Below are 5,858 nucleotides of genomic sequence, written 5' to 3'. Positions count from 1 at the left end.
TGTTGTGCACGAAAAGCGGTCAGTACGCTAGTAATATGTAGTTGAAGAGACACCATGACATTTGCATTTTGAAAACAATAAAAAAAAAATTATTTTTTTGGCACCTAATACAATATATAAGCCCTAAATGTTAAAATAAAGAATCTATGGGCATCTAATAAAATATATAAGCCCTATATATAAATATACGAAACCGTGGTGCGTGTACGTACCAGGAATTCTTGTTTGTACACTGAAATTATATCTTTACCAAAAGAACAAATATTCTTATTAGTTACCGTATTATAATAATCTGTATTTTTGACAAAGGTGACAACTATTCTTTAACAAGTTACCGAATCATATGTACATCAGTATTTTTTGGGGGGTACCATATAATCATTTGCTAGCAATGTACCATATAATATGTATTTTCCATGCACTTTTCTTTGTTTTGACAATGTCTGTTAGGTATGTATTTTTTTTAAATGTACCTATTTAAACATTCATCCTTAATCACTTGTTTATGGCTAAAGTTGAAATATATATATATATATATATATATATATATATATATATATATATATATATATATATATATATATATATATATATATATATATATATATATATATATATATATATATATATATATATTTATATATCCAGTCACACTCCTAGTAAACATATTTTTAATTGAAGGTAGCTGTCCGAGCTATTGTAATGTTTATAAATTACATGATTAAATCCATGACCCAAGGGGTCAATGGAGAAGATAGGAGGAGTGTGAAAAGCGTCAAGTCAGTCATAAACAGGATGCAAAAGCCAAACCTTTGCAATGTAACATTTTTCTTGAAGAGTAAACACAATACAACCGTGAGAAAGAGTTGTGTCTCACCGGATCTAGATAGCTTCCTGTATTAATGTTGTGTTTACATATTTACATAAATGCTGAGATAACTAAGTATACGTTATCATCAGACATTATATTTTTGTTAGTTCTTGTCAACATCTCATACAAAATGATCATCCGACCAAACCATATATACTCCTGTGATGGAGCTGCTAATAAACTGTTTTAAAAGTTAACTTACTTAGACTTATTCAGAAGAAGTAACCTGCAAGTCTAAAAATACATAGCACATTGAAGACACATTTGATTGAAACCATAATGTGTGTTTATAACAGTACCACATCAACATATATATATATATATATATATATATATATATATATATATATATATATATATATATACACACACACACACACACATATATATATATATATATATGTATATATATATATATATATATATATTTATATATATATATATATATATATATATATATATATATATATATATATATATATATATATATATATATATATATATATATATGTGTGTATATATATATATATATATATATATATGTGTGTATATATATACATATATATATATATATATATATATATATATATATATATATATATATATATATATGTATGTGTGTGTGTGTGTGTATATGATAAATTTTACACATTTAGACGTGTTTTTATTATTCAAATAAGCCATATATTTTTGATACATTAATTTCTGGATTCTCTTAACGACCTCGGCATTAGAGCCCCAGGCGAAATCACACAAAGACAAGAGCTTGTGACCGGCCGGGAATCGAACCCTGGTCTGGCAAGCTTGTATAGACAATGAATACCACCTGGCAACGAAGAAATTTATTCATTTAGTGCATATGAAGGATAATATTATTGTAGGTTTATATTTTATGTCTTGTTTGTGTTTGTGTGCTTGTATGTCATTAGTTGGGTGTTTGAGGGTTGAAAAACTCCCCTATAGAACTTTTTCTTAGTGGAAAGACGCAGGTTGATTTTTGGGAAAATTTTTCGGAAAAAAGCGGGTCTTATGACGCCCGAAATCCGGTATTTAAAAAGAAGAATATATGCTAAAGTATTATTATTATTATTATTATCATTATTATTATTATTATTATATCTCTAGCCATTTCTTCATTATGAATTTATCAATAATTTGTGTTGACATTTTCATCGAAATCTCTTCTCTCTCTCTCTCTCTCTCTCTCTCTCTCTCTCTCTCTCTCTCTCTCTCTCTCTCTCTCTCTCTGCATAACTTTATATTATCTCACTGAATATTCAAAATTCTAAGCCTTGAAGGTAAAATAGCTGCACCGGATTTAATAAATAATCTTTAATAGTATACAGAGAATGTTTACGCTATAACAAGCCAATCATACCTCAGCTTAGTATGAATATTTCAATTGTGCAGCAAGCTGCTTGATCCTGTCATGTGGCCACGTGATTACTAAGATGCTGCAAACATCTCATCTGTTTTATGATTGTTAGATTCAAGCAGTTTTGTCTTGATGGTTTGCAGTTACCTACCGCATTTTGGAATTATATATTAAAACAGCATCATAAGATAAATGTAACTTTTTACAGATATATTTGAGAAACGAATTATACAATTGCTCTTAATTATGAGTATTTTCTTATTGGTTATAGGGTAATATTTCATGTTGGTTTTTAAAGTTATTCATATTTGCTACTATGAGATTCAGGGCCTCTGTAACACGGTTTTTTGGACTTTGCTCCTTATCAAAGCATCGGATGTAGCTGAAAGTTGACATATGTATATTTTACAACCACACACAAATTTTGTCAGCATTATCAATAACCTAAACCCGATAGTTTTAATTTTCATAGAGTAAAAATGATCGCGCCGACGCCATGGCCAGTGATAACGAGCCAAGAGTCGAAAACATTCATTACGTAAGCAATGTAAACACCTTTTGACAAAATTTTGCCCCGCCCATCCACCAGACACCCATTCACCTTGTTCTATCTGCTCTGAAACCCATATCAGCCAAGAATGGCTAACAGGATTTGGAATTGCCCCAGTGGATGCAAAACTGCATTTGTCTTACGACTTGCAACTTTATACAGTCAAGAGAAAGCCCGTAGCCATATTTACTATAGCCTGAATAGGTAATTTTTCAAGTTTCTAGTTTAAATCTAATGTTTATGGTCTGATTTGTATTTAGCGTAACATGATTATAATACATGTAATGTCATTCAGGCTTTTGAACATTTCCATTAACTATTCACTATGCCACCAAGAGAGAGAGAGAAAGAGAGAGAGAAAGAGAGAGATTGTATGTAAATAGTCTTTATATAACTATTTTTGTTAAAATAAGAATTATGTGCTAAACTCTCCATCAGACCAACGGATCATCCGATATAATTTTTTTTCTTCTTCTTAGGCCGTACGACGTGTTGGCTATGTTTTGGGCATGACTGCATTCTGTAAATAAATCAGGAATAGTTTTAGGAGTTTTATTTGTACATCTAATGGGAATTTATAGAAGTAAAGTGAACATAATTCATTTATCCTTTAAAATAATTACTACATGTAGAAAAACAAGTACTAAAGATGATAATGCAATGAAGGAATGATACCATACTTTATCTTTAGCTTCAACATCGGCAATAACATACCCAGTTGCCATAATTTGTCAGCTTAATTAAATAACCTATCATCTAATGTTAAACTTAATTTCTGAGGAGGCCATGGCTTATTGCACAGTGAAAAAACATGACCAAGACTTTATGAATGGCGGAACGATACATAAATGTGGGTGGGGTATCTGTGGTAGTGTAGTAATACTACTGTAGCAGTAGTACCGCAACAGTAGTATACATGAATTAAACGTTTAGGCCAACTGCTGGGATCCTTGAGGATCATTTAGCACTTCTAAAAACTACTCAAGAAATGAGTTTTTATAGCCAGAATTTAAATTTTCTGATCCTACAATGCCAATGATAGCCTTCAGTGTTATCCTGAATTATAACCAGGCCAAAGTGGGTGGAGCCTCATGAAGTCATCATTCTGACGATAATTATTGAAGGTTTAAAGCCAACATACGGTACCGGCTATTTTTTTTTCTTTACAGTAAATAGGTTGGTAGATAGACAATAAATAGAAATTGCTTGACATTGGATATAGCAGTTATCAAATCAAGCTTGTCTACTACGTTTTTGAAAATTACCAACTATTCCCTACACCTTGTCAATCTGATTGTGACCTATAAAGTAGACTGTAATTTCTTAGGAAACTTATTTTGGGAGTTAGACTAATATTCGAAGTGTTTTTGTATCTATTAACATATTTTGTTGGTTTGTCCATTATGACAATTATCAGTGGAGAGGTTTCAGAGTTCATAAAGGTGTACTGCTTTGCTTTTATTTAAACTTTTGTGTCATTGTTGGCAGAGGTATAGCCTTCGTTACGTATAGCCAATCATCGATCAAGAAAGAGGGAAGAAATGCCGTCATAAGTTACGTAACGAGTGCGTTCGAAACCTTTTCTCTGAGCAAGTTGGCCCGTTTTCAAAAAACGTCACTTTTACATTATAAGTACCAAATTTATTCAACCTACGTAATGCAGAATATAGTCAAAATTTATGTGTAGATATAATGTGCATTCTGAAGAAGCGTTATATTTATGAAATTCATAGATAAAAAATTATTGCGAAAAAACCGTGTTACAGAGTCCCTGAATCTCATAGTAGTAATTTGAATATGTATGTATTTATGTATTCATTTCATAGGCTCCTTTACAATTCTTCTTCGATAGTTATTGTTAAATAAAAAGATGCATCATCCTTTTAGCTCTTTCGATATATATATATATATATATATATATATATATATATATATATATATATATATGTATATATATATATATATATATATATATATATATATATATATATATATATATATATATATATATATATGTATGCATGGAGACATTCTGTGGTTTGTTCAAGAGGAATCTTAGAACAAAACTCCAATTGAATATTGACGATGGGGATGAATATATTACCATCCATTTACCTGGAATAAATTTGTGAAAAATGAACTGCCATCAATTTACCTGGCATGAATTTAGATTTTAGTCTTTTAACAAAGAACATTCATGCATCGGGAAATGAAGTCAAGGAGGACTTTATAGGATGAAAGGAAAAGTAGATATTTTTTTTTCTTGATATAAACTTTCATTTTCATAGCAATTATTCAGGCCATTCTTTTTATCACATAACTATCTTTCGAAAAATCTATAGACAATTATGTTATTGGCTATCATAAGGTTAATGTTTACCATACAGGCTATCCATAAAGTCTCTTTACAATTTAACATCTTTATTACAAACACAAATGAAAAGACAAATATGTGGAAATTAATAAAAAATTTGGAGTACATAATGATGTTCTTTGCAGCTTCAAATATGGAAACCCACTTTCTGAGTGAGGATAACACTGTGTTGAAAGGATTTGCCTACCGCCATGATCAGCAAAGCTGTACTTGTCAGGGCTACTCAAACAAGATATGTTTGCTGTAACTGATTACTCAAAAGTCTCACATTATCACAAATTTGCATTGGCTACCGTATAAATGTAAATGGTCAAACTCCGGATATGAATAAAGACATATCTGAGACCATTGTCCTTCAGTGGACTAGATACGACTTTGTTTGTTTTTTGTGGCTGTTGTATATATATATATATATATATATATATATATATATATACACACACACACATATATATATATATATATATATATATATATATATATATATATATATATATATATATATATATATATATATATATATATATATATATATATATATATATATATATATACAGGTACATACATGTATACAGTATATATACAGTATATAAGTATATATAGATAAATAATTGGATGAATATATTGCAAGCAACTATGTAGGTGAGTAAATATATACAATATATAACTGATCGATTATTGTTATTAT

This window comes from Palaemon carinicauda, chromosome 9 (genome assembly GCF_036898095.1).
Source record: "Palaemon carinicauda isolate YSFRI2023 chromosome 9, ASM3689809v2, whole genome shotgun sequence".
Classification (NCBI taxonomy): Eukaryota; Metazoa; Arthropoda; class Malacostraca; order Decapoda; family Palaemonidae; genus Palaemon; species Palaemon carinicauda.
Note: the sequence above shows the minus strand (reverse complement) of the source record.